The following is an 11,888-nucleotide window of genomic DNA, read 5'->3' as shown; positions in this document are numbered from 1 at the left end:
AGGGCTCGCCACCGCGATGCGTTGTAAGGCTCGCCCGGCCATGGGCGTATATGAGGAGGGCTCGCCATCCGCGATGCGTTATAAGGCTCGCCACCATGGCGTATATGAGAAGGGCTCGCCATCCGCGATGCGTTGAAATGCTCGCCACCATGGTGCGTATATGAGGAGGGCTCGCCCGCCTCGATGCGTTATAAGGCTCGCCGACCATGGGGCATATATAAGGAGGGCTCGCCCGGCCGCGATGCGTTGTAAGGCTCGCCAACCATGGGCGTATATGAAGAGGGCTCGCCCGGCCGCGATGTGTTGTAAGGCTCGCCGGCCATGGGCGTATATGAGAGGGCTCGCTAAGCCGCGTCGTGATAAGGCTCGCCACCATGGTCCGTATATGAGGAGGGCTTGCGGACGCGATGCGTAGTAAGGCTCGCCCGACCATGGGCGTACTAGAGGAGGGCTCGCCGGCCGCGATGCGTAGTAAGGCTCGCCACCATGTGCCTATGAGGAGGGCTCGCCGGACGCGTCGTTATGGCTCGCCACCATGGTGCGTATATGAGAGGGCTCGCCCGGCCGCGATCGTTATAAGGCTCGCCAGCCATGGGGCGTATATGAGGAGGGCTCGCCATCCGCGATGCGTTATAAGGCTCGCCAGCCATGGTGCGTATATGAGGAGGGCTCGCCCGCCGCGATGCGTTATAAGGCTCGCCCGGCCATGGGCGTATATAAGGAGGCTCGCCATGCGCGATGCGTTGTAAGGCTCGCCAACCATGGGCGTATATGAGAAGCCTCGCCGGCCGTGATGCGTTGTAAGGCTCGCCAGCCATGGGCGTATATGAGGAGGGCTCGCCATCCGCGATGCGTTGTAAGGCTCGCCAACCATGTTGCGTATATGAGGAGGGCTCGCCAGCGCGATGCGTTATGGGACTTCGGCGGCCATGGGGCGTTTATGAGGAAGGCTCATCAGCCGCGATGCGTGGTAAGGCTCGCCAACCATGGGCGTATATAAGGAGGGCTCGCCGGCCCGCGTGCGTTATAAAGGCTCGCCCGGCCATGGTGCGTATATGAGGAGGGCTCGCCAGCCGCGATGCGTTGTAAGGCTCACCAACCATGGGGAGTATATGAGGAGGCTCGCCAGGCCACGATGCGTTGTAAGGCTCGCCGGCCATGGGCGTATATGAGGAGAGCTCGCCGGCCGCGTCGTTGTAAGGCTCGCCAGCCATGGGCGTATATGAGGAGGCTCGCCCGGCCTCGATCGTTATAAGGCTCGCCCGGCCATGGGCATATATAAGGAGGGCTCGCCACCGCAATGCGTTGTAAGGCTCACCAACCAACCATGGGGCGTATATGAAGAGGGCTCGCCCGGCCGCGATGTGTTGTAAGGCTCGCCCGGCCATGGGCGTATATGAGAGGGCTCGCTAGCCGCGATGCGTTATAAGGCTGCCCGGCCATGGTCCGTATATGAGGAGGGCTTGCCGGGCGCGATCGTTATAAGGCTCGCCCGGCCATGGGCGTACTAGAGAGAGGGCTTCGCCCGGCCGCGTCGTTGAAAGGCTCGCCCGGCCATGGGCCCTATATGAGAGGGCTCGCCCGGCCCCGCGCTGCGTTGTAAGGCTCGCCCGGCCATGGTGCGTATATGAGGAGGGCTCGCCCGGCCGCGATGCGTTGTAAGGCTCGCCACCATGGGCGTATATGAGAGAGGCTTGCCATCCGCGATCGTTATAAGGCTCGTCCCGGCCATGGTGCGTATATGAGGGCTCGCCACCGCGTGCGTTGTAAGGCTCGCCACCCGGGGCGTATATAAGGAGGGCTCGCCCGGCGCGATGCGTTGTAAGGCTCGCCAACCATGGGCGTATATGAGAAGGCCTCGCCCGGCCGTGATGCGTTGTAAGGCTCGCCAGCCATGGGCGTATATGAGGAGGGCTCGCCATCCGCGATGCGTTGTAAGGCTCGCCAACCATGTTGCGTATATGAGGAGGGCTCGCCACGCGTCGTTAAGACTCGACACCATGGGCGTTTGAGGAAGGCTCGCCAGGCGATGCGTTATAAGGCTCGCCACCACCATGGGCGTATATAAGGAGGCTCGCCAGCGTGCGTTATGGCTCGCCAGCCCATGGTGCGTATATGAGGAGGCTCGCCCCGCGCGATGCGTTGTAAGGCTCACCAACCATGGGAGTATATGAGGAGGGGCTCGCCAGCCACGATGCGTTGTAAGGCTCGCCCGGCCCATGGGCGTATATGAGGAGGGCTCGCCACCGCGTCGTTGTAAGGCTCGCCCGGCCATGGGCGTATATGAGAGGGCTCCCATCCGCGTCGTTAAGGGCTCGCCATCCATGGTGCGTATATGAGGAGGGCTCGCCATCGCGCGTGCGTTATGGGCTCGCCGGCCATGGGGCGTATATGAGGAGGGCTCGCCATCCGCGATGCGTTATAAGGCTCGCCACCATGGTGAGTATATGAGAAGGGCTCGCCATCCGCGTGCGTTGAAAGGCTCGAAAGGACCATGGTGAGTATATGAGAAGGGCTCGCCATCCGCGATGCGTTGAAAGGCTCGCCGGCCATGGTGCGTATATGAGAGGCTCGCCCGGCCGCGATCGTTGTAAGGCTCGCCATCCATGGGGCGTATATAAGGAGGGCTCGCCAGCCGCGATGCGTTGTAAGGCTCGCCACCATGGGGCGTATATGAGGAGGCTCGCCCGGCCGCGATGTGTTGGAAGGCTCGCCCGACCAACCATGGGGAGTATATGAGGAGGGCTCGCTATCCGCGTGCGTTATAAGGCTCGCCCGGGCATGGTGCGTATATGAGGAGGGCTCGCCAGGATGCGTGCGTCGTAGTAAGGCTCGCCAGCCCATGGGGCGTATATGAGAGGCTCGCCGGCCGCGTGCATAAAGGCTCGCCGCCATCCCATGTGCCTATATGAGGAGGGCTCGCCCGGCGCGATGCATTGAAAGGCTCGCGACCATGCGGCGTATATGAGAGGCTTGCCATCGCGATGTGTTATAAGGTTCATCGGCCATGGATGCGTATATGAGAGGTCTCTCCAGGCGCGCGTCGTTGTAAGGCTCGCCACCATGGGCGTATATAAGGAGGGCTCGCCCGGCCGCGATGTCGTTGTAAGGCTCGCCAACCATGGGCGTATATGAGGAGGGCTCGCCACCGCGTCGTTGTAAGGCTCACCAACCATGGGAGTATATGAGGAGGGCTTGCCATCCGCGTCGTTATGAGATCGCCGGCCATGATGCGTATATGAGGAGGGCTCGCCGGCCGCGTGCGTTATAAGGCTCGCCGGCCATGGGCGTATATAAGGAGGCTCGCCGGCGCGATGCGTTGTAAGGCTCGCCAACCATGGGGCGTATATGAGGAGGGCTCGCCCGGCCGTGATACGTTGAAAGGCTCGCCCGACCATGGGCGTATATGAGGAGGCTCGCCATCCGCGATGCGTTATAAGGCTCGCCCGACCATGGTGCGTATATGAGAGGGCTCGCCATCCGCGTCGTTGTATGGCTCACCAACCATGGGGGTATATGAGGTGGGCTCGCCAGCCACGATGTGTTATGTAAGGCTCGCCGGCCATGGGGCGTATATAAGAGGCTCGCCCGGCCGCGTGCGTTGTAAGGCTCGCCAACCATTGGCGTATATGAGGAGGCTCCCAGCCGCGTGCGTTGTAAGGCTCGCCCGGCCATGGCGTATATGAGGAGGGCTCGCCATCCGCGTCGTTGTAAGGCTCGCCGGCCATGGTGCGTATATGAGAGGGCTCGCCATCGCGTGCGTTGAAAGGCTCGGCGGCCATGGTGCGTATATGAGAGGGCTCGCCATCGCGATGCGTTGAAAACTCACCAACCATAGGCGTATATGAGGTGGGCTCGCCGGCCCACGTCGTTATGTAAGGCTCGCCCGGCCATGGGCGTATATAAGGAGGCTCGCCCGGCCGCGTGCGTTAAGGCTCGCCGACCATGGGCGTATATGAGGAGGCTCGCCGGCCGCGATGTGTTGTAAGGCTCGCCATCCATGGGCGTATATGAGGAGGAGCTCGCTATCCGCGATGCGTTATAAGGCTCGCCCGGCCATGGTGCGTATATGAGGGCTCGCCAGGCGCGATGCGTTGTAAGGCTCGCCCGCCATGGGCGTACTTGAGGGAGGGCTCGCCCGGCGCGATGCGTTGAAAGGCTCGCCCGGCCATGGCCTATATGAGGAGGAGCTCGCCATCGCGATGCGTTATAAGGCTCGCCGACCATGCGGCGTATATGAGAAGGGCTTGCCATCGCGTCGTTGAAGGTTCATCGGCCATGTGCGTATATGAGAGGTCTTGCCGGCCGCGATGCGTTGTAAGGCTCGCCCGGCCATGGGCGTATATAAAGGAGCTCGCCGGCCGCGATGCGTTGTAAGGCTCGCCAACCATGGCGTATATGAGGAAGCTCGCCGGCCGCGTCGTTGTAAGGCTCGCCGGCCATGGCGTATATGAGAGGGCTTGCCATCCGCGTCGTTATAAGTTAAATCGCCGGCCATGATGCGTATATGAGGAGGCTCCCGGCCGCGTGCGTTATAAGGCTCGCCCGGCCATGGGCGTATATAAGGAGGCTCGCCCGGCCGCGTCGTTGTAAGGCTCGCCAACCATGGGGCGTATATGAGAGGCTCGCCGGCGCGATGCGTTGTAAGGCTCGCCCGGCCATGGGCGTATATGAGGAGGGCTCGCCATCCGCGTCGTTATAAGGCTCGCCGCCATGGTGCGTATATGAGGAGGGCTGGCCATCCGCGTCGTTGTAAGCTCACCAACCATGGGGTATATGAGGTGGGCTCGCCGGCGCGATGCGTTATAAGGCTCGCCCGGCCATGGGCGTATATGAGGAGGGCTCGCCGGCCGCGTGCGTTATAAGGCTCGCCGGCCATTGGCGTATATGAGGAGGCTCCCGGCCGCGTGCGTTATAAGGCTCGCCATCCATGGGCGTATATGAGGAGGGCTCGCCCGGCCGCGTCGTTGTAAGGCTCGACCCATGGGCGTATATGAGAGGCTCGCCATCAGCGCGATGCGTTATAAGGCTACTTGCCCGGCCATGGTGCGTATATGAGAGGGCTCGCCATCCGCGTGCGTTGAAATGCTCGCCGGCCATGGTGCGTATATGAGGAGGCTCGCCCGGCCTCGATCGTTATAAGGCTCGACCATGGGCGTATATAAGGAGGGCTCGCCGGCCGCGATGCGTTGTATGGCTCGACCCATGGGCGTATATGAGAAGGGCTCGCCAGCCGCGATGCCTTGTAAGGCTCGCCAGCCATGGGGCGTATATGAGGAGGCTCGCTAGCCATGGGCGTATATGAGAAGGCTCGCCATCCGCGATAAGGCTCGCCAGCCATGGTATATGAGAGGGCTCGCCCGACGCGTGCGTTGTAAGGCTCTCCCGGCCATGGGCGTATATGAGGAGGACTCGCCCGGCCCGCGATGTGTTGTAAGGTTCGCCCATGGGCGTATATGAGGAGGCTCGCTACCGCGTCGTTATAAGGCTCCCGGCCATGCATTAGGCTGCGTATATGATATAGGAGGGCTCGCTTGCCGGCGCGATGCGTTGTAAGGCTCGCCGGCCATGGGCGTATATGAGGAGGGCTCGCCATCGCGTGCGTTATAAAGGCTCGCCGGCCATGGCGTATATGAGAAGGGCTCGCCGGCCGCGATGCGTTGTAAGGCTTCGCCGGCCATGGGCGTATATGAGAAGGGCTCGCCATCCGCGATGCGTTGTAAGGCTCGCCAACCATGGGCGTATATGAGGAGGCTCGCCACCGTTATAAGGCTCGCGCGTATATGAGGAGGGCTCGCCATCCGCGTGCGTTGTAAAGGCTCACCAACCATGTTGCGTATATGAGGAGGGCTCGCCCGGCCGCGTGCGTTGTAAGACTCGCCCGGCCATGGGGCGTTTATGAGAAGGCTCATCGGCCGCGTCGTTGTAAGGCTCGCCCGGCCATGGGGCGTATATAAGGAGGGCTCCCCGGCGCGTCGTTGTAAGGCTACTTGCCATGGTGCGTATATGAGGAGGCTCGCCATCCGCGATGCGTTGTAAGGCTCACTTGACCATGGTGAGTATATGAGGAGGCTTCCCAGCCACGATGCGTTATAAGCTCGCCCGGCCATGGTGCGTATATGAGGAGGCTCGCCCGGCCGCGATGCGTTGTAAGGCTTCGCCCGACCATGGGCGTATATGAGAAAGGCTCCCGGCGCGATGCGTTGTAAGGCTCGCCATCCATGGTGCGTATATGAGAGGCTCGCCAGCCATGCGTTATGAGGAGGGTTAGCCAGCGCGATCGTTGTAAAGCTTCCCGACGCCATGGCGTATATGAGATGGGCTCGCCATCCGCGATCGTTGAAAGGCTCGCCACCATGGTGCGTATATGAGAAGGCTCGCCATCCGCGTCGTTGAAAGGCTTCGGCAATGGTGAGTATATGAGAAGAGGCTCGCCATCCGCGTCGTTGAAAGGCTCGCCCCATAGATGCGTATATGAGGAGGGCTCGCCGGCCGCGATGCGTTGTAAGGCTCGCCGGCCATGGGCGTATATGAGGAGGGCTCGCCACGGCGCGATCGTTATAAGGCTCGCCAACCATATATAGAGGAGCTCGCCATCGCGATGTTAAGGCTCGCCGGCCATGGCGTATATGAGAGGCTCGCCCGGCCGCGTCGTTATAAGGCTTCCGCGAATGCGTATATAAAAGCTACTTGAGCATGAGTGCGTATATGAGGAGGCTCGCCCGGCCATGTCGTTGTTAGGCTTCAATGCCATGGGGCGTATATGAGAGGCTCGCCGGCCGCGATCGTTGAGTAAGGCTCGCCAGCCATGTGCGTATATGAGGAGCTCGCCCGGTATATGCGTTGTAAGGCTCGCCGACCATGGGGCGTATATGAGGAGGGCTTGCCACCCGCGATGCGTTGTAAGGCTTCGCCGGCCATGGGGCGTATATGAGGGCTCGCCCGGCCCGCGATGTTTGTAAGGCTCGCAAGCCATGGTGCGTATATGAGGAGGCTCGCTTGCCGCGTCGTTGTTAGGCTCGCTAGCCATGGGCGTATATGAGGAGGGCTCGCCAGGCGCGTCGTTAGTAAGGCTCGCCGGCCATGGGGCGTATATGAGGAGGGCTCGCCATCCGCGTGCGTTAGTAAAACTCGCCACCATGATGCGTATATGAGGAGGCTCGCCGGCCGCGATGCGTTGTAAGGCTCGCCCGGCCATGGGGCGTATATAAGGAGGCTCGCCGGCCGCGTGCGTTGTCGGGCTCGCCCGATGGGGCGTATGTGAGAGGGCTCTCCGGCGCGTCGTTATACTCGTTGCGTTATGCGGCTAGGCCGGCCGTGGGCGTATATGAGGAGGGCTCGCCATCCGCGTCGTTATGTAAGGCTCGCCCGGCCATGGCGTATATGAGGAGGCTCCCAGGCGCGATGCGTTATAAGGCTCGCCAACAATGGGGAAGTATATGAGGAAGGCTCGCCAGCCACGATGCGTTATGAAGGCTCGCCCGGCCACGATGCGTTATGGGCTCGACCATAGGGCGTATATGAGGAGGGCTCGCCGGACGCGTGCGTTGTAAGGCTCGCCACCATGGGCGTATATGAGAGGCTCCCGGCGCGTGCGTTGTAAGGCTAGCCACTATGGTGCGTATATGAGGAGGGCTCGCCCGGCCGCGTGCGTTGTAAGGCTCGCTTGCCATGGCGTATATGAGAGGGCTCGCCATCCGCGTGCGTTATAAGGCTCGCCACCCATGGTGCGTATATGAGAAGGGCTCGCCATCCGCGTCGTTGAAAGGCTCGACCATGGCGTATATGAGAGGCTCGCCATCCGCGTGCGTTGTAAAACTCGCCGGCCATGGCGTATATGAAGAAGGCTCGCCCGACCCGCGATGCGTAGTAAGGCTCGCTTGACCATGGGCGTATATAAGAAGGCTCGCCCGGCCGCGTGCGTTACTAAGGCCCGCCAGCCATGGGCGTATATGAGAGGAGCTCGCCCGGCCCGCGATCGTTATAAGGCTACGTCGGCCATGGGCGTATATGAGAAGGCTCGCCGGCGCGATGTGTTCTGAAGGCTCGCCGGCCATAGGCGTATATGAGAGGGCTTTGCCAATATGCCTATGCGTTATAAGGCTTCGCCGGCCATGGTGCGTATATGAGAGGCTCGCCCGGCCGCGACATCGTTGTAAAGCTCGCCAACCATGGCGCGTATATGAGAGAAGCGCGCCGGCCGCGATGCGTTGTAAGGCTCGCCACCATATGGCGTATATGAGGAGGGCTCGCCAACCATGGGGCGTATATGAGGAGGTTGGGCTCGCCCGGCCGCGTGCATTGTAAGGCTCGCCCGCCATGGGCGTATATGAGGAGGGCTCGCCCGGCCCGCGATAAGGCTCGCCAACCATGTATATAAAGGCTCGCCGACCGCGATGCGTTGTAAGGCTCGCCCGGCCATGGTGCGTATATGAGGAGGGCTCGCCATCCGCGATGCGTTGTAAGGCTCGCCAACCATGGAGCGTATATGAGGAGGGCTTCGCTAAGCGCGATGCGTTAGTAAGGCTCGCCACCATGGGCGTATATGAGGAGGGCTCGCCGGCCGCGATGCGTTGTAAGGCTTCCCCATGCATGGGGCGTATAGGTGAGAAGGGCTCGCCGGCCGCGTGCGTTGTAAGGCTCGCCACCATGTGCGTATATGAGAGGGCTCGCCCCGCGATGCGTTATAAGGCTCGCCCGGCCATGGGAAGTATATAAGGAGGGCTCGCCAGCCACGATGCGTTAAGGCTCGCCACCATGGGCGTATATGAGGAGGGCTCGCCACCGCGTCGTTGTAAGGCTCGCCACCATGTGGCGTATATGAGAGGGCTCCCGGCCGCGTGCGTTGTAAGGCTCGCCAACCATGGGCGTATATAAGGAGGGCTCGCCCGGCGCGTGCGTTATAAGGCTCGCCCGGCCATGGGGCGTATATGAGGAGGGCTCGCCATCCCGCGTGCGTTGTAAGGCTCGTTAGCCATGGTGAGTATATGAGGAGGGCTCGCCATCCGCGATGTGTTGAAAGGCTCGCGACCATGGTGATATATGAGGAGGGCTCGCTATCGCGATGCGTTATAAGGCTCGCCGGCCATGGTGCGTATATGAGGAGGGCTCGCCGACGCGATGCGTTAGTAAGGCTCGCGCCATGGGGCGTATATAAGGAGGCTCGCCCCGCGTGCGTAGTAAGGCTCGCCGGCCATATGCGTTATGAAGGCTCGCCAACCATGGGCGTATATGAGGAGGCTCTCGCCAACGCGATGTGTTGGAAGGCTCGCCCGGCCATGGGGCGTATATGAGGAGGGCTCGCCATCCGCGATGCGTTATAAGGCTTGCCCCATAGCCATAGGGGCGTATATGAGGAGGGCTCGCCGACCATGCCGCGTGCGTTATAAAGGCTCGCCAGCCCATGGGCGTATATGAGGAGGCCTCGCCATCGCGTGCGTTGAAGGCTCGCCCGGCCATGGGGCGTATATGAGGAGGCTTGCCATCCGCGTGCGTTATAAGGCTCTCGGCCCATGGGCGTATATGAGGAGGGCTTGCCATCCGCGATGTTTGTAAGGTTCACCAAACCATGGGCGTATATAAGGAGGCTCGCTAGCGCGATGCGTTATAAGGCTCGCCGGCCATATGCGATGCGTTGTAAGGCTCGCCCGACCATGGTGCGTATATGAGAGGGCTCGCCACCGCGTGCGTTGTTGTAAGGCTCGCCCGGCCATGGTGCGTATTTGAGGAGGGCTCGCCATCCGCGTGCGTTAGTAAGGCTCGCTCGCCCCGCCATGGCGTATATGAGGAGGGCTCGCCACGGCGCGTGCGTTGTAAGGCTTCGCAGGCCATGGGCGTATATAAGGAGGGCTCGCCCGGCGCGTGCGTTATAAGGCTCGCCAACCCATGGGCGTATATGAGAGGAGGGCTCGCCGGCCGCGATGCGTTGTAAGGCTCGCCCGGCCATGGGCGTATATGAGGAGGCTCGCCATCGCGTGCGTTGTAAGGCTCGCCGGCCATGGGCGTATATGAGGAGGGCTCGCCACCGCGTCGTTGTAAGACTCGCCACCATGTGGCGTATATGAGAGGGCTCGCCGCGATGCGTAGTAAAGGCTCGCCAACCATGGGCGTATATAAGGAGGCTCTCGCCACCGCGATGCGTTAAGGCTCGCCCGGCCATGGGCGTATATGAGGAGGGCTCGCCACCGCGATGCGTTGTAAGGCTCGTCGGCCATGGGCGTATATGAGGAGCTCGCCACCGCGATGTGTTGTAAGGCTATATGACCATGAGCATATATGAGGAGCTCGCTAGGCCCGCGATGGATGCGTTATAAGGCTCGCCGGCCATGGGTGCGTATATGAGGAGGGTCGCCGGCCGCGATGCGTTGTAAGGCTCGCCGCCATGGGCGTATATGAGGAGGGCTCGCCAGACGCGATGCGTAGTAAGGCTCGCCAGCCATATGGCATATATGAGGAGGGCTCGCCAACCATGGGGGCGTATATGAGGAGGTTTGACTCGCCCGGCCCGTGTGTATGAAGGCTCGCCATGTGGGGCGTATATGAGGAGGCTCGCCGGCCGCGTCGTTATAAGGCTTGCCGACCATGGGCGTATATGAGGAGGGCTCGCCAGGCCGCGATGCGTTATAAGCTCGCCGGCCATGGCGTATATGAGAAGGGCTCACCATCCGCGATGCGTTGAAAGGCTCGCCGGCCATGGGCGTATATGAGGAGGGCTCGCCCGGCCGCGTGCGTTGTAAAGCTCTCCGGCCATGGGCGTATATGAGAGGGCTCGCCGGCCCGCGATGTGTTGTAAGGTTCACCGACCATGGGCGTATATGAGGACGGCTCGCTAGCGCGTCGTTATAAGGCTCGCCGGCGCGATGCATTGTAAGGCTCGCCGACCATGGTGCGTATATGAGGAGGCTCGCTTGGCCGCGTCGTTGTAAGGCTCGCCACCATGGTGCGTATTTGAGGAGGGCTCGCCCGGCGCGTGCGTTGTAAGGCTCGCCGGCCATAGGCGTATATGAGGAGGGCTCGCCATCCGCGATGCGTTATAAGGCTTCCCGGCCATGGGGCGTATAGGAGAGAAGGGCTCGCCACCGCGATGCGTTGTAAGGCTCGCCCGGCCATGTGGCGTATATGAGGAGGGCTCGCGCCGGCCGCGATGCGTTGTAAGGCTCGCCGGCCATGGGGCGTATATAAGGAGGGCTCGCCGGCCGCGTGCGTTGTAAGGCTCGCCCGGCCATGGGCGTATATGAGGAGGGCTCGCCAGCCGCGATGCGTTGTAAGGCTCGCCAACCATGGGCGTATATGAGGAGGGGTCGCCAGGCCGCGATGCGTTAGTAAGGCTCGCCCGGCAGCCATGGGCGTATATAAGGAGGCTCGCCCGGCCGCGTCGTTAAGGCTCGCCAACCAGGGCGTATATGAGAGGGCTCTCCGGCCGCGATGCGTTGTAAGGCTCGTCACCATGGGGCGTATATGAGGAGGGCTTGCCAGCCGCGATGCGTTGTAAGGCTCGCCCGCCATGGGGCGTATATGAGGAGGGCTCGCCATCCCGCGATGCGTTGTAAGGCTCGCCACCATGGGAGTATATGAGGAGGGCTCGCCACCACGATGCGTTGTAAGGCTCGCCCGGCCCACGATGCGTTGTAAGGCTCGCCACCATAGGGCGTATATGAGGAGGGCTCGCCGCTCGCCACCGCGTGCGTTATAAGGTGATCGTGCATTTTTATAGTCTTTTTAGCCTAATTCATGCACGTATTTCTATGCTTTTATCGTGGTTTTATGCTACCAAATGCCCCGAATATGCTACTTTGGTTTGTTTTGTCTTATTTGCAGGAATGAACCCAAAAGTAGTGAAATCAAGCCTTTTACCATTCTTTTAGCATGCATTTGGAGGAAGAGTGAAT

The sequence above is a fragment of the Silene latifolia genome, chromosome 11, assembly GCF_048544455.1.
Source record: "Silene latifolia isolate original U9 population chromosome 11, ASM4854445v1, whole genome shotgun sequence".
In the NCBI taxonomy this organism is placed as follows: Eukaryota; Viridiplantae; Streptophyta; class Magnoliopsida; order Caryophyllales; family Caryophyllaceae; genus Silene; species Silene latifolia.
This window is presented reverse-complemented; position numbering follows the sequence as displayed.